Source organism: Mirounga leonina, unplaced genomic scaffold (assembly GCF_011800145.1).
Source record: "Mirounga leonina isolate KUSES-001 unplaced genomic scaffold, KU_Mleo_1.0 Mir_168, whole genome shotgun sequence".
NCBI lineage: Eukaryota > Metazoa > Chordata > Mammalia > Carnivora > Phocidae > Mirounga > Mirounga leonina.
Genome location: NW_023270426.1, coordinates 36,515,554 through 36,533,823, shown reverse-complemented (window position 1 = coordinate 36,533,823; position 18,270 = coordinate 36,515,554). Strand labels below are relative to the sequence as shown.

The window sequence follows — 18,270 nt, the reverse complement described above, 5'->3', positions numbered from 1 at the left end:
AAAGTCCATTGGAGTAAACTAGGAGTTTGAAGTGCAGTGGCTTTTCACAGGCAGAGCTGTGGCAGTTTCTCATTGGCTGGGCTGTTGCCGGGCGAGGAGAAAACCTTTCTTCTGCCCGCTAGTAAAGCAGTATTCATTTGGTCTGGGAAGGTTCTGCTCTTCCTGTGGGTTCTGCATTTGATAAGGAGTGGTAGGGCACGAGAGCTCCCCCTTCTGGCCTCCTGGCTCCATTTTAATGAGGCCTCCCTTCCATAATAAGTGCAAACAGAAGAAAAAACATGAGAACACCAATCATTACTGATCTATGCTGATCCTCACCCAGGATCTGTTAACATCTGCAAAGATCAGAACCAATTGAGTAGCTGGCTCTTCACTCCAGGGAGAAAAGTTGGGGGAGCTCTTCCTGGACAGCTCTTCTTAGTACAAATGTCATCATCAGTCTTTGCGAGTTCAGTGTTCCCTTAATTTTGAGAACGTAGGGGGCAGAGCCTTCATATCTTGCTGTGCAAGACTGTCAAAGATAATTTAGAAGGAGTGTGTCTGTCCAGAAGAAACAAACAAACAAGCAACACAAACCAAGGTCTGATGAAAAAAAACAACACTGCCATCATAGGAGAAAAAAAGAGATGAGCAGTAAAATCCTGTTTTTAAAAGGGCAAGAAACAATATCAGATTAATAGGAAGATGTGTGTTCAATAATCAGTTTGATCAGTTTTAAGGTCCTTATGAAAACAGTCTGGATGGTTCCTGTGACAAATACTAAACCTAAATCTTAAAGATAGAGATTCTGGTAAAATGTTCTTTGGGAAATTAGAAATTCCATTCTAGCAGATTTGGATTTTGAAGATAAAAATACCACTGGCTCTGTGAGTAGTGGGATACTTAAAGCAGGAATGAATAAATTAAGCTAATCCTATGTATATCTTTGTTAGAGTGACATCAATAACGTATAGCCAAGGATGTGGATTGAGGAGTGAAAGAGATCTCCTGACCCCAACACCCAGGGCCTCTTGACCAATGATTATAGAAGTGACTAGATGATACTTCTCAGATAGTGAAATTTCATCAAAAACATACATCACCAAGAACTACAGTGGACACTACTACTTGTGGAACATTTTTGAATTTGAATATATTAGCTGTTTCTACATAGCAAGAGAAAATGGAATGCTGAGGCAATAATTTGGTAATTTGGGCCATAAGCTTATATTTACAATGAAAACATAAAGTAACTATGACAAAACAGGTTGTTGAATTGAACTGAATCATGTAAGGTAATTGCTTCAATTCCCTATCCCACCTTTTTTCATATACACGTAGTCATAGCCTTTGGGAGAGATATGGATATTGTGGGTACTTGATTGTTGGACTTATATGCCATGGGACACATTCCTAGTGGTAGTCCAAGAGCTATTCTAGCTGCAAAATACTTGCCTGCTAGTCATATGCTCTTCTCACTCCAAAGCTAGCTGATATTACCAGCATATGGCTTCCATAGCAAGCTGGTGGCTATATTTTTCGGGTTCTATCTATATTTCCCTGGACCTGTGCAATGAAGTCATCTGGATGAGGAGAACAAAATGCAGCATTCTTTAAAGAAATGTCATTCTGCTCTCACACATTCTCCTCTCACAACAGAGAGAGGCAACAATTTATGGTACATTTAAATATAAATCAATACATCAGATTTAAAAACGAATGATCTTATCGCCAAAGTGATGTGAAAATAGGCACGTGATGACTTTTCATGTTCCACCCAAAATTGTAAAAAGTTGGCATAAAAGAGGTAGTTTGGGTCCTTCAAAAGAATCACTTCCTTCTAGAACCAGAATTCTCCCCTGGTTTCTCAGCTTTTCTTCTAAATAGAAATGCTGACGCTTTATTAGTTAATCAATAAGACATGATACAGAGTATGGTTATCATAAAATAATCATACCCTGGAGCATTTTGAGGCATGAGCCACTTGCCTCTAATCAGATTGGGTTGAGATTACCTCTGGATAACCACACTCTTGGGAACTGTCTCATTTCTATTATAAGTACATTTTATAATAGGGAAAAATGTACATTTCTGTGGGGGGAAAATGAAGTTGGCAGCTTCTACCTAGCAATCATTTCAGTTGAGCCGAGAAACATTCCTCTTTTGAACCAAGTCAAACTATGCTTGGTCTATTCAAGTAATGTCAGAGAAAAGAGGCAGCTCACATGCAGCGTGGGTAATGCAATACAATGGAAACTGTATTTTACTTTGGCATTGCAAGCTTCAAATTATATGCAAACATTAAAAAGGGCATTTGAAACTTGGCATGCATGTTTATAAATGGCACATTTTGAATCTGGAGTGGGTTTAGGTGTCTAGGTTACAATAACAGATGATCTCCAATGTAAAAATGGAACAAAGCCTTTCTTTAACTTCCTACAGAGAAAGATGTTCATTTCTGCTTCAATTATAATCCCAGGCACACTGCAGATTCCGTTAAGAGCAATTTCCCTCTATTTCTCCTTATCCCGACCAGCCAAAATTTTTAATCAAATTACATATATTGTAAAGTTAAAGACAGAAAAACCCAGTGAGCCATGAAATACACTTTACAACAGTGTGTATAGCAGTTACCCTATTGGTTTAGAATGATGGAAAAATCCATTTAAAATGTTAGATGAACACAGTGGGCTGCAGAGATGATTATAAACTCTTAGAGCTGTAGGTTTTAATCCTATTTTTCTATGAATAGTATTTATATCCAGGAATTTTTAACATTGAACAAATGATAAAGAAAAAAAAAGATAACACTTATGTGAATCGCTTGGTGATGGAAGTAAGGATTTGTAACAAATAATGACAGTGAGATACAAGAAAGTCCAACATTATTGCCATATTGATACAATCAAATGACACTGTGTTGGTCTTTGTTAGCTACACACCTCTCATAATAAAAACAAAATTATTTCAGGTTGATCTTTTGAATGAAAGGAGACAGAATGGAACACAATCCTGAGATGCCATGAAGAGAAACTGCCTCATTTATGGATTTCCTACACTGGAATTAAATTTAGCTTTTATATGGCAACACTGCATTTGATTAATGAGACAACCTCTCCAATACTGGTTATTTCAAGAGTCTCAGAATATCTGTCTTGGGCCCCAAAATTGCTTAATGCTTCCTATTATTTCATTTCCTCAGAATTCTACTTGATTTCTGCAAAACATCTAGGGCAACTGGGCTCCTGACTTGAAAGAAATGCGGCCTGGCCAAAAGGAAACCAAGCAAGGGATTTTTACTCATCATTAAAAATTCAAGTCACGAACTAGATGGAAGAGTCTATTTTTAATTATTCAGAGAGCAGAAAGGCTCCCTACCTCCGATTCCCCAAGTTGGTAGGTGTTTTCTCCTAAAAGTCTCATTTGTCTTGCCCAGGAGAGCCCCCAAACAGCCTGAAGGCAAACTGTGGTGTTACCTCGCACTGCAGAATGAAAGTCAACAGAGGGCGGTGTAGGAAGAGCTAGAGTAAACAGGCCCCGGTGGATAGAGTAAACAGGCCCCGGTGGAAGCTCATTCTCTTGCAGAAGCAGTGACTCCTGACCCAGCCCAGCCCCTGACGGACGTGGGAGTTCTCAGAGGCCTCGACCCAACACTCCTCCTCCGCTACTTTACCAGCCCCTGCTTCACTAATTCCCCGCAGCCTCGACTCTGCCACCACCACAGCACCACAACAGTGTTCTCTAAGGTCACTGCATGGTCAAGTGGATGGCTTTGCCAGTGTTCCCCTGCAGGGCTGTGACCTTCAACTCTATTAATCTCCCAGCTCTTGAAATTCCCTCCTGTTTATGTGAGAGTTCGCTCTGAGTTCCTTTCCTCTATTTTGCTGATCTTTCTCTTCTTCTCTAGGTCCATTTCCTTTCCTAAATAGTAAACATCTTCCCAAAACCTAGAGTGTCTTTGTCCCTTTGCTTTCCTCTCTGGATAATAAACCTTCTCTCCTAGTACCAACTGTGTCCAACCCACAAGTCCATATGACCTTTCACCCATCACTGGCTTCTTGTCTCCCATTAATATTCAAATGTGACAAGGATGGAGCTGACTTACTGTGATCTGTAGGATTCCAGAGTGGCTCCCTGTGATTCCTACCCCCTGGTATCTACACCTTTGGGTTATCTTCTCCCATTCAATGTGGGTAAAGCCTGTGATTTGCTTCTAGCCAGTGGAATATGGCAAGGATGAAGAAATTGAGCAGATGTAATTAAGATCCCCAATCAGATGACTTTGGGTTAATCAAAAGGGAAATTATCCTAAGTGGGCCTGACCTAATCAGGTGAGACCTTTAAAACAGGGTGTATCCCTTCCATGAAAGAAGAGACCTGAAGAAAGACATTCTTCTATTGACCTTGAAAAAACAAATGACGATGCTGTGAACTACTTAGGAAGAAGACAGCCACTAGCTGCTGAGCGGCCCTATCATCACAAGGAATTGAATTCAACTGACAATTTGAACGAGTTTGGAAGAAGACCCAAACTCCAGAGAAGAGTATCAGCTTTGGCTGACTCTTTCATTGCAGCCTGTGAGACCCTAAACAAAGGACCTAGTTAAACTGTGCCCAGATTCCCCACCCAACAGGTGTATTGTGCATCATTTTAATCCAAGGTTAGTCGTTCTGCAGCAACAGAAAACTCATAGACTTACCCTTCTAACTTATTAATGCCCTCTCAGGCTCAAAGCTTTAAAGTTATGTCACTCTTCTCCTTCATCAGATACCAAGACTTGTCATTTATTCTTGACCAATTGAATTAAACTACATTCCTCTATTTTATTCAAGCTCCTCATTTATTCAGCAAATATTTGCTGGACACCATGGTGTCTACCTCTGGATATGCAATAATGAATAAGACAGGCATGGTTCCTGCCCCTATGCAAAGTAATGTTTAGTGGATAAAGTGAACACTGAATGTGTAATTGCAAGATGCTTTGAGAGACTTCTGCAGGGACTCTAACCTAGTTTGGTTGAGGGAAGCAGGGAAGGCCTTACTACCTCAAGTCTGATCACTGTGTCAGCTTTTAGTCTGTCTCTCTGCTTCTCACTCTTCCAGGCAGTACCCCCAGTGTTACTGGCTTCACCTTTCTTCAAGATACTTTAAACCAAACGGTCTCTGTTGGAGGACTTTCAACAGCTCCCTATTACCTTCTAAAGAGAATAAGCAAATATTAAGGTTGTAGCAAATGTCAATTATCCCTTATCTAATAAGAACCCAGACAGGTTTAAAGACTTGGCCGAAGTCACAGAAGTTGTAGAAACAGGACTGAATTCCCTGAGAGCTAACCCTGAATGAAATTTTCTTTTTACACTGTTATTACTCCTTCCATATTTTAAAAATCATCCAGTCGTGAGTATGGACCTTACAATGCTATAATCAGGTATAGTCCCTAAAGGCAAAGCACATTACCCGTTTGTGGTCTACAAGCTTGAAGATAATCTAAGATCAATATTTGGTGAGTGTGGCTAGCCTCAAAAGCCTGAGACTATAAAATGAGGGTCACTTCCCATTTATACCTAGATTACAATGACTCAGAGACCCCCACCTGTGAAAGAGGAAGCCCCACTCAGCTCCCTTTTATAGGCCATGCACCCACTACTCTAGTTTGGATTTTAATAAGACACAGCTTCCTTTTTCTCCAAAGAATTGCCCTCTTCATTTGGAAGGCTGTTCCAAACCTCTACAGCTGGTCCAAACTTCAGCCAATGACTGGCTGATAGAAAATTATGGAAGACCAACTCCCTTCACCTCAGGGACCAGTTGTGAGGTGCAATCTACTCTCCAGAGCTTTTTGTGAGGTCTAATTGAAGCTAACCTCTACCTAAGACCTCATTTTGGGGTAGCTGTCTTCCCCTTGCCCCATCTTGCTTTCCTCACACCCTTCTCCTGAGAACAGTTCTCAAATGAATTACTTGAATAAGAATTTCCATCTCAGGCTCTGCTTTTTAGGGCACTTATTCTCAAACAATAAATGTACTCAAAGCATCCCTCATTTGTTTCCATCAGCCACCAAAGGGAGACTCATCTCTGTCTACTACCCAGTCTGGCACGGCAGTCTCACGTGGGTCCACCACCTTTTCCTCTTCCGTACAGATGTCCTCATCACTGCTCAGGAACCTAGTTGAATGAACCCCACTGAGGTCTTTGCAGAAGGCTCACACTCTGAGAACAATGAGGTCCAGGCCAAGGACCTCTAATTCTCAGCCCTCAACATACCACAGCTGACCTGACTTCCATGCTAGTTGGCAGAATGGCCTCCACCTTCACTCTCTGCACATTGGGACATGTAAGCCCCACATGGGCTGGTGCCCAGAGTTGCAGGAGGTCTACTTTCTGACCTTTACTTCTCTAATCCTGAGGGGCCAAACCCATGCTATGGGCAGGTAGCAAAGATACCATCATCACTTTACAATCTTCTTGAACCTATGCCCCAAACACGTCCCTCCTGTCACAGCTGAAAAACAAAACCCTATTGTAGGCATGAGTATGTGGGGAGGGAATTGTCTATAAAAGCATTTTCTGGCACCCAGTTCAAAAAAATTTTTTTAATTTGATTTTTATTTTAAGCCTGTATCAAGGAAACCTCCTTCCTGAAGCCATTTTGGACAGAGAGCTTCCATGAATAACAGATACAACCTGTTTTAAAGAAATTCTTCCTTCATACAAGTTACAAAAATGTGCTTAAATACACACAGAAGAAACTTTCAAAGTATAATTCTTCTAGCTCTTACAAACTTTGGTTTTAAATAAGGATTCTAGAGTGAAATCCAAGGTATCTTCTACTTCACTTTCACAGAGGTTTAACATTTATGATATTTTCTCTAATACTTCATTACAAACATTTTCAAGCATACAGCAAAGTTGAAAGAATTTTACAGTAAACGTATCTATACCCATCACTTAGATTCTATCATTAACTTTTTTCTGTGCTCACTTCATAATGTATATAAACATCTATCCATTTTTCTATCCATCCATCAATCTGTGATGGCGTTTAAATAATTTTTCTAAGACATTTTATACTTTGATTTACAACAATAAAGTCTAAGTGAAAATAAATTCTACTGAATATTATCTCTTCAATAAAACAATGAGAGGTGTAATCTGTTATGGTCTTATGAGGCTCTACTTGACAGAGTGGCCTAGTCAAGGAATCTTATATTATCTTAAAAAGCTCTAGTTCTGAGTGAATATTGTTGTATTTATTTTAGAAATTATTTATTTTTAAGCATACCCCCAACATGGGGCTTGAACTCACAATCCCAAGACCAAGAGTAGCATGCTCTACTGACTGAGCCAGCCAGGCGGCCAAGGGAGTGAAGATCATTTTAAAGCCATTGGTAAATCAATCGCCATATAAATCCCATGGAAAGTTGAGGAGACTGCCAGGTAAAGGTTTAAGTAATAATTTTCTAAAGCCCTAGTCTGTTCAGCCATCAATGTGGGGGAAGCTGTTTATATTTAATCAGTAGGTAAATGTGTCTATTAACACTTGTGTATGAAGTCAGGAACTGCACTTCATTTATAATATTAATGCACTAACGGAAACATATATTTTAACACAATGATTTCCAAAGATCTCAACACTTCTCTAACATTTACATACATATGATCTAACCACCCCAAAAGTGTTAAATTAGGAACAATAGATTCCATTCTGTGATGTAATTTTTGATAGGGCTCCAAGAAAAGAGACCCAGCAGTGGGGTTTGGAAAAAAGCAGATGTGCATTTTGTTTCACTCGTGTAAAAATAAAATTTGATCATCTTGGCACACCCGAAGTAGTTTTATCATTTACAAAGAATAACCATATAGTTGACTCAGAGAGAGACTTAGTTGATTTATTTTTGGCTTAAAATCACTAGTTTCTTGAGAATGCTATAGGAGGATGGAGTGGTACTGGAAACCAAACCCCGAAATAAAAAATGAGCAAGTTGACACTACAACTCAAAAGCTATAGACTACATTTACAACCAAACTTGGTAACAGAGTATCAGCTCTATAAAACCCAAAACATAAGTGGGTGGAGACAACCACAAGATCTGCCCAGTATCTGCATCTGTACAAGGGGAAGCACAGAAAAGCTATAGGATATCTGCCAGATATGAAAACAGAAGATACCAAAACTGCCTACAGGAATTCACTGAAAGCACAGCAGGCCAACTACAAAACAGCAGCTAAAAGTGGCAGGATTTTACCTACAACCACAGGGCCAAGTGCACAAGAGCATCTGAAGCGGTTAGAGTCTATGAACTTTTGGAAATGATCAGCCAGAGTTCCCTTCCAGGCCAGAGCCCTACATTGTAGCAAAAAGGCTGTTAGTGGAATCAAACTTGAGAAGGATATGGATGACAGAGACCATGGAAAGAGATGGTCCAGATACAAGTGGGAGAGGGAAACAAAACCAGGAAATTTAAGAACACAAGCCCTCATATTTTGTTAATACTTTACGAAAGCTACATGAACCAAGCCTCCTTCTAAAAGTTAAGGAAAACTAATCTCATATAAAAAAAAGCAACATGAAAGTATTGAAGTCAAGTCCCACACTAAGTTATTATTTTTAAAAACAGAATAAGGAGAATAACATCCCTAAAGTCAATGAGAGCATGCCAGAAAGAGATGTCCACAAAACACACAGACTTTAATCTGCTATTTCAAAATGATCTAAAAAAAATTAAAAAGTAAGAAATAAAAGAATAGCATAAATCAAAATTAGAAAATGAGATGACAGAATTCAAGAAAGAATTAGAAATAAAAGGAGAAAACAATTTTAGACATGAAGGCCAAACTAGGAGCATAAGAAAGAAACAATAGGAAAATAAAAGGTCTTAAGAGAAATATTTACTTTTTTTAAGTAAAAAGAGATAAAAAAAGCATTTGGAAAAAAGTGACAAATGTTAAAAACAATCAAAGATCTACTATATGAATAATAAGAGGTTCTTAAAGAAAAGTAGACAAAATAAATACTAAAAACTAACTTAAAAAAATTCCTAGCTCCTGGCTAGCTCAGTCGGTAGAGCATGAGACTCTTAAAAAAATTCTTAAAATAAATATTCAAAGCTACATTTTTAAAAAAAGATTTTATTTATTTATTTGAGAGTGCGCGCGCGCACACACCTGCACAAGCAGGAGGAGCAGCAGAGGGGGAGGGAGAAGCAGACTCCCCACTAAGCAGGGACTGTGGGGCTTGATCCCAGGACCCTGAGATCATGACCCAAGCCGGAGGGCAGCTGCCCATGAGCCACCCAGTCCCCTAAAGCTACATTTTAAACTCAATGGATTTTAAATAAAAACTTATTTGGGTGTCCAGCCCAAAAGGAAAAGAAAATTACATTACTATCAGACATTCTGATAGCAGTGCTTAAAGGCAGGAGAAAATCAAGTAACATATTTAAGACACTCAAGATAATATGAGCCACAGATACACATTGAGCAAAACCTATCTTCAGGTACAAAGCGCATGAAGTATTAAGGTTACATGAGAACTCAAGGAATGTTGTTTCTGTGAGCACTTCTTCAGGAATCTACTCGAGAGTAAGCTTCACACAACAGATATGACTCAGAGATGTTATATAAAGACTGATAGTCAACATTAACTATATAATTACATGTAGAACTGAATACAGGTTAAAAAGTATGTAACAGGGGCGCCTGGGTGGCTCAGATGGTTAAGCGTCTGCCTTCAGCTCAGGTCATGATCTCAGGGTCCTGGGATCGAGTCCCGCATCGGGTTCCCTGCTCAGTGCAGAGCCTGCTTCTCCCTCTCCCTCTGCCACTCCCTCTGCTTGTGCTCTTCTGTCTATCTCTCTGTCAAATAAATAAAATCTTAAAAAAAAAAAAAAAGTATATAACAGTTACAACCTCCTAAAACTAGAGTGCAAGCATAAAAAAATGGGGATACTATATATGCCAAAAAAAATTTTTTTAACTGCTTCCAGTAATCATAATTGTTGGTGGTATTATTAGTAATATTAGTATTAGTGATATCAATGTTATTAGCATTGTTCCTCTGAGACTGTTGTGTGTGCAGTTGGGATAAAACAAAGGAATTATTATGGGATATTGTAATTCTATTATTGCTTATGTCCTTGAGAAGCAAAATTCATGACGTGGAAGAAAGGAGATACAGATATAACATAGAAGAGGGTAAGTAAAACCCTTATAGTCATGAATATGAATTACATACAGCAGTATAAAAGCAGAATCTCAAGAGATATTTTATGATTAAATAAATACATATTTCTTTTCTAGCTCCCCTGAAAAGCCTAGAAACAATGACCAATCCCCCAGACTATGGTCTTGATATACCACTTCCTACTGAAGGAAACCAGAGCTTCTTGGAAAATTGGCTGATGTCAACTGTGATATTGTGATTTATAATAAGAAATATATATTTGGTCTTTGTCCCTGTTTCTAGCACAGAGCTTCTAAAACCCTTGGAATTTCCTAAGTGGTAAGAGTAAAGGTGTCTTTTGTTATGTTAATAAGGTGACTTTTAGAATGCAGCCAGGTCACCTACAGATGGGGCTGGTTGCCAGGGGAACCAACTCAGTGACTGGAGAGTTGAAACTTTCAATCCCACCCCTCAACCTCCAGAGAGGGGAGAGGGGCTGGAGGTTGGACTGTCAGTGGCTAACAATTTAATCAATCATACTTATGAAATGAAGCCTTCAAAAAATCCAAAAGGACAAGGTCTGGAGAACTTCTGGGTCTGTGAACACATGGGAGAGTGGTGTGCTTGTAGACCATGGAAGCTCCCCACCTTTTTCTCATACCTTGTCCTATGTATCTCTCCATCTGGCTGTTGATTTGTATCCTTCAGTATCTCTAGTAGTAAATCAGTGATCTAGTAAGTAAATGGGTTTCCTGAGCTCTGTGAGCTACTCTTGCAAGTTAAGTAAACCTACAAAAATGGTCAGAGGAACCTCTGATTTATAGCCAGTTGGATCAAATGCACAGGTAACAAACCGGGCTTGCAACTGGCATCCGAAGGTGGGAGGGGCAGTCTTGTGGGATTTGCTACTATCTCTGGGCAGACAGTGTCAGAATTGAGTTGAATTGTAGGATGCCTACCCAGTGTCCAGAGACTTGGTTGTTGGTGTGGGGAAACCCATCCCCCACTCACCTTGGAAATGGGTGATAAGAACACTCTACCAAGTCTGGGGCAAGAAATGTTTAAGATGAATCTGGTACGTCTTGTCATACCAGAGTAAGAAAGCTAACAAATCACTGGGGTCATGTCTAAAGGACTCAGGAGGCAACTTAAAGAGGCTCCTACTGCCCCAAATGGAATACTTTGAGCTTCGATAAATATAAGAATTGCAGTGGATCAAAGCCTATCAAACGTATATAAACTCAAATGCTTATAATAATCTAAGTATCTCCTCCAGGGGATGACAGGGAACCAATTCATTATCTTGAAAACTGATAAATTAAGGAAAATCATTTACCTTGCCTTTCCTATATAAACTGTACTACTGAGTTATCAAATAGTAGATAAAAAGAAGCATCTCTTAAAAAAAAATTCCAGAGAGTAAAATGAAAATGGCTAAAGTAGGATGTCACCAATTTGTAACCCCATGAAGTACCATATCTAGACAATGATGTCATTACAAAAGAGAGACAAGAAAATCAGCTGCAATCCTACTAAAGGGATCTAACCTGAATTTGATCAAGTGTCTGGACCCAATTTGCAAGAAATACATTAGAAAAAGAACATGATAAATGGCACCATGAAAAAAATCTAGACTGCCAAAAACACTACAGGTCAAAATTGCCCAGGTCCTTCAAATTGTGAGGAAGTCCAAAAATATATCAAAAAATTCAGGCAAGTGTAAACAACAGAGTCTAAAGATGCACACTTGGGTGATAACATCATAAACACAAGAGGTTACTACAAAGTCAGGAGAGTGGTTACTTTTGGAAAGAAGCATGGTGGCATGAAAGGGTTGGAGAAATACACAGTAAGGCTTCTGGGTCTATTTCTTGATATGGATAAGGATTACGGGGGTATTGTTACAATAATTCCCTAAATGATGAGATGGAATGAGACAAGCAAATAATTAAATACACAGTGTGGAGTTCTAGGGCTAGATTTGGAAGTCAAACAGATGATATTTACATTTATGGGGATGAATAAGGTCACTTAGAAAGTGTCTGGATTTTTAAGACCAGCAACTCCAGTACAGAGCCATGGGGAATGTCAACATTAGGACATGAAATGGAGAAACCAGAAAGTAAGATGGATAGATACTTGATAAGTGTGGTGCCAGGAAGCTCGTGACTCCTTTACATCTTCTCAGCCCTAATGTTTACTCCAGTCACTGATGCAATGACAAGTCCCAGGAAGGCTTTTTACTTTTTTTTAAAGATTTATTTATTTTTTCAGAGAGAGGGAGAGAGAGAGAGCATGGGGCGGGGTGGGGGGGGGGAAGGGGGCAGAGGGAGAGAGAGTCTTAAGCACTCTGTGCTGAGCAAGGAGCCAATGTGCAGCTCCATATCACAACCCTGAGATCACGCTTGAGCTGAAACCAAGAGTCGGGACGCTTAACCAACTGCACTACCCAGGTGCCCCAATGAAGGCTTTAAAGGCTTCACGCAGGTGCAACCAGGCAGGTACATCCCTAGAAACCAGATACCTCCCTCTTCCTGCCTTGGAGCTTCTCTGGCCCATGGAGTGGGAACCCATTTGGCACTTGGTGAGGACTAGAAAGATAACACATGTAGGAGCCCACCCCTAAGCTAGAAGGGATGAGATCTGACAGACACATGTTTCTTCTCTTAAGCTCCAAGCAGACAGTTCTAAGGCATATTTTATAAGACTCTTCAAGGTCTTATAAATCTGAGTCTTCTGAATCAAGTACTGGCTGCATCGGTCACCCATAGCCATGGCCAACACCAGAACACAATCTTGTTGGCTTTTTCTCTTTGTCTGGGATCTATCATGTGAGCTCCCTGGAATCTTTCCCCCAAATAAACAAGTCTGCATACAAGACTTTGTCTCAGGCTCTGCTTTGGGGAGAACCAGTTTTTAAACAGAAGATTCAGTTGTACTGAACACTGCCAAGAAGTTAAGGGTACACAGGATATGACTGATGGGATTCCTGGGAACCCTTACAAGAGCAGTTTCAGGGGAGTGATGGGGCAGAAGCTTGGTGAGGCGAGGCTGAAGACAACAGGAGATGTGGAAATGGAGACAGTAAAGTATAAATGCTTCCTTGAGGGTCCAAAACTGTGGATCCCGGACTCCTCAGCAGCATTCAACACAACTGACAATTCTCTATTTGAAATACATACCATTTACCAGTGACTGGGGAGAAGAGAAATGGGTCAGTAGCTAGAGTGATAGGTAGGGTCAGGGAAAGGCTTTTGAAAACCAGGAGACAGTAGACCATGGGGATGACGAGAATGTCCAGCAGAAAGGGAAAGAGGGGAAAACCACAAATGACAGGTAGGAGGATCTTGAGCCTAAGCATCAGGTTGGCCTTTGGTACCCTTCATTCAGGGAAGTAGAAGGAAAGACAGATTCAGAGGCAGAGAAGTTTGGTGGTTTAGATGGTGAGGAAATAATGGAATTCATGTCTGGTTGCTTCAAGTTCCTCAATGAATTATACTGTCAGGTCAAAAGCTGAAGGAGAGCAGCAAGGGGTGTAGCAACTTTGAGAAAAAACGGGGAGTGAAATGATTTTGGCAACTAAGAACACAGACATATCAGGCAAGTGATAGCTGAGCTGTACTGAGTGTCCATTTATTTGACTGGAAAGATGGCCAACTCATTTCTATTCCATTTTGAGGGTAGTGGGCCCAGGGCTATACCCTGGTACTGTTTATTCCTTAAAACTTTTTTTTTTTTACCAATGTGTTGGAGTTGGAAATAAGATTACAAGGAAGAAGACCAAGTTAGAGATCTGGCTTCTCAAAACAAAAGTAAGGTGGTAGGTAAGGGATGGTGGCCAATGGAAGTGAAGGCCAGTGGAAGGACGACAGCTCAAAGGAACGTGGTCCAGGCGGAACATTAATTTGGGTCACACAGTTGGCTCAATGTTGCCAATGTCTACCAAAAAACTTTTGCTGCCAATGCACAGATGATTTTTCAGAAACAGTACACTTTAGAATACATATTTTCTTCCAAACTACATTATACAGAATGATCCTGCTTCCCCTATTTTCCCCTCAGAAAAATAAAAGTTTTATCAATTTATTACAGAGGTGGAGGTGAGACTTATTAAATAACTGCAGGCTTCCCAAACCATGAGCCCAAATAGGGACGTTACTAAGTACCATGCTGAGCAGTGACATCATTGTTTCCCTAGTTACCCAATGTGGAGGCAGAAATGAATAAGCTAGATATAAATGCAATATCTAATAGGGTGGGAGTGTTAGAACTTTTTATGGCCATGAGGTTGGTTAGCCTTGTAACTCAAAATGTGGTCACTTAAAACATGTAACCAAAAAATGTCATGGGGCTTGTCAACTCATTGCTTATGGCACTGGCAAAAGATGTTCTATATTCATTTACTTTGGCGGAAGCTAAATGAGCTGGTTCTTTGGCTATACCTAAAATCCTGACTTAGGGCTTTGTGGCTATATCAACACAAAAACATACAGATACTCTGTATTTTACACAGAGCTAGTAGATAACAAATATCTAGTAAATATCACAAGATTTAAAAATATGTATGTGCTTGGGACGCCTGGGTGGCTTAGTTGGTTAAGCATTTGCCTTTGGCTCAGGTCATGATCCCAGGGTCACGGGATCATCCTGCTCCTTGCTCAGTGGGGAGCCTGCTTCTCCCTTTCCCTCTGCCCTTCCCCCTGCTCATGCTCTCTCTCTCTGACGAATAAATAAAATTAAAAAAAAATATGTGCTTATTTATATAATACACATGATTCACTCCTTCTCCTTAAATGATACCTACTCACATAAGACATTGAAAAGCAGAAACAATCCCCTTACTATCGCGATATGAAACTCAATGTCACTTTTGTGTTTATCATACTATCTAACAATTAAATAGTCCTTTTTTTTTTTTTTTTTAAGGTGATGTCTTTGACAATCAATCACCTTAATTCTTTTTTGGAGCAACCCTAACAGGTAAGCTAAAATGATTATTCCCATTTTAGAGTTGGCAAAACTTAAGTATAAAAAGATTGAAGTTCTGTGCAAACTCAATTTGTACTGCTTGTTATAATCACTTTTGTTTCAAATTGGACGTAGGATCAGTGACCAAAGAAGGCTTCTGAATTGTGCTGCTCCTCATCCTCAGGTCTAGGATCTGGAGAGCTGTATTTCAGTGCCAAGCTTGATACATAGTAACTAGAAGACAAAACACACAGTCTATGACTAACAGACAACAGAACCAAAAATTCAGCCTAGGCAACTAATAAACATGCCTGAACAAAAATACATTTCCATCAGAAGTGTAGAACAGGATTTTTAAATTTTTTTTTTGCAGTTTTGCAGAAATCCTCATTTTTCACAGTGTTTAATAATGTCACATCATTTGGACAATAATTTTTCTAGTTTTTGGTTTATCAAATAATATGTTTTCAATTATTTTTATGGAGCTTTTCCTTTTAATCAAGATAATAGCTAAGCTGTCTTTTCAGCTCGTGATTTCCAAATAAAAGCTTAACTTATTTTCAGAATTTTAGGGCTATGCACATATAGCCATCAACCTAATAAAAATCCTTGCAGATGAACAGCACATACTTTTAAAGGTTTTATTTTTCTTTCTCTCTCCTTCTTTCTCCTCTTTCAAAATTAAAAGCAGGCACAGCATGCCTTTACCATGTGGAAAAGGGCAAAGGAATTGGCTAAAAGCCAACTGTTTGAAATAATAAATCAACTGATACTATAAGTTTTAGTCAAAATATCTTCAAGTATTCCATTATTTTCTACTATATGTTTCTTATATTTTTAATTAGCTCTGATAACTTTTTTTAAATTTGAATTTTACAGATTTTATTAACAGTTTAAAGGGTCAAACAGCTCTAAAAACCATGTTATAAATATCAACTTGATTTCTTACTCCCAACTCACCACTACACCTCTAGTCAACCATTTTGAACTCTTGCAGCAGATTATTATTTACTTTCTCAGTTCCAAATAATATGATCATTTTGTGACTTTTTAATTTACGCATTATGTATTTATTTCCCAACATAGAAGATGAAGATTTAGCTATCTTTTATTTCCTGCTCCTCCACACAAATACACTTCTTTAAAAAAAAGATTTTATTTATTTATCTTAAAGACAGAGAGATGGAGAGCACGAGCAGAGGGAGGGGCAGAGGGAGAAGAAAATCTCAAGCAGACACCATGCTGGGTGCAGAGCCAATGCGGGCCTCAATCCCACAACCCTGAGATCATGACCTGAGCCAAAATCAAGAGTCAGACACTCAACTGACTGAGCCACCCAGGCCTCAAATATACACTTTTAATCCCCAAGTTTAGCCCATCATAATTTCAGTTAGATCACTATTCAGTACTTAAATTACCCTCATCTGTGCCACACTAATATACTATGATTATATTTCCTTTCCTACATAATTTTCTTCTTTTTTTTTCATTAAACATGAGGTAAACAGAGTAAGATTAATTGTAATTCATGACACATGCTTCATTGGGCTATGCATGGCCCTTTTTTATTTATTCAATTAGCTGTTCTTAATAATGTGACTAGCTCCCTTGAACTGACACTTGAAACAAAAGCTAGAGGCATGAGAAGAACCTATATCTAACAATGTTCTCCTCATCTACAACCAATCCATCTTTCAGTATCCCCTTATCTGAATGAACCATAGTCCTAAATTTTGTGTTGGTCTTTTCCTTATTTTCATTTTTATATAACTTTGTTGCATCTACATGTATTCCTACATATAGGAATACATAGAGATAATAGATAAAAGCATCTTTTGGGAGTTCATTTTAGAGGTAAACTTTGTAATTTGGACCAATCCTTTCACTAAACAAGTTGAAAAGCTAGAGAAAAAAAAATACATATATGTTTAATCTGCTTGTAATTATCAGAAAGATAACACAAGAGTAAAGAACTGTGAGTTCACAATCAGGGAGAAGAAACCCTGAGAGGTGAGGCAGAAATTTGGGGCTACCTTCCCCTTAGTCATCTGCTGTTTTGGACGAGGTGATGACAAAGCTGCTGGTAAACTCATAAGGCCAACAAGACAAAATTGGAGTTCCATGTTCACCAAGGAGGAGGATGTAACTCCCAGGTTTTAGATTGAGATCATTAAAACCTAAACCCTAGGGGTAAAGAGAGGACTGGAAATATATTAGCCCTTACAAAGATAGAAGCTCAGTTGAAATTTTCTCAATCTTTTAAGGGATTAAGGTGATCTAATATTGCTGATGCCTTTATAAGTCTTTTGGAAACAAACTCAAATCTTCACTGGAGTAAGATGGCCTCATCTTAGACCTCAAAGTATCTGTACAAGTTTTCATTTAAAATGCCTGGCATTCAAAGATATCCAAGTATATGACAACATAATAAAAAAACAAGAAAAACAACAGAGAGGATCAATATAAGGGAGTTACCACACATAGACTTTAAAATAATTATGCTTAATATGTTCAAAGAAATAAAGGAAGACGGAGAACTCTGGTAAACAAATAAAGCTATCAGAAAGAACAAAAAATATTCTAAAACTTAAAAGCAATAATTTTATTAAGATCCCAGTGAACAGATCTAAAAACAGATTAAACAAAGCTGAAAAGAGAATTAGTGAATTGGAAGACAACTCAGATAAAAACATCCTAAATGAAACAAGAAAAAAAAAAATGAATACTTTGTTCTGCTTTTTCTTGTAGATTTCTTTCTGTAAGGAATCTAGAGAACACAAAGGGGGGGAAGGAAAATTGGACAGCAGTGATATTTGAATAGATAATTTTTACATTTTTCTAAAAATCAAATATACCAAGCCTCTACTCCCCTCCCATACACACACCTAGACATGTCATAGTATAACTACTAAACACCAGGAACAAAGAGCAAGAGAAAAATGAAAAAAATGTCTTTAAAGGAATATCCAATTCCAGGAGGCTGGAAGACAATGAAACAATACTTTTAAAGTGCAAAAAGAAAATAAATCCCAACCTAGAATTTTATTCCCAGAAAATGTAATGATCAAAAAAGTAAGTAAAATAAATATATTTTCAGACAAAAACTAAGAGAATTTAAGTATCTTCATCAAGCAGAAAGAAAATTATTTCAGGGAAATTA

The 18,270-nt window shown here is 38.7% G+C and overlaps 1 long non-coding RNA gene across 4 annotated transcripts in view; it reads right to left on the bottom strand.

Annotated features, from left to right (window-relative positions):
• Nucleotides 1–18,270, bottom strand: part of LOC118016821 — a 65,304-nt gene that overhangs the window by 16,644 nt on the left and 30,390 nt on the right. For 2 of the 4 annotated variants that reach the window (XR_004680920.1, XR_004680919.1), the window contains exon 3: nt 15,067–15,344. The exons of the other annotated variants lie outside the window; for them this stretch is intronic. This is a non-coding gene — a long non-coding RNA (uncharacterized LOC118016821). Of the gene's footprint in view, nt 1–15,066; nt 15,345–18,270 lie in introns of those variants that run through there. 4 annotated transcript variants of the gene reach the window in all.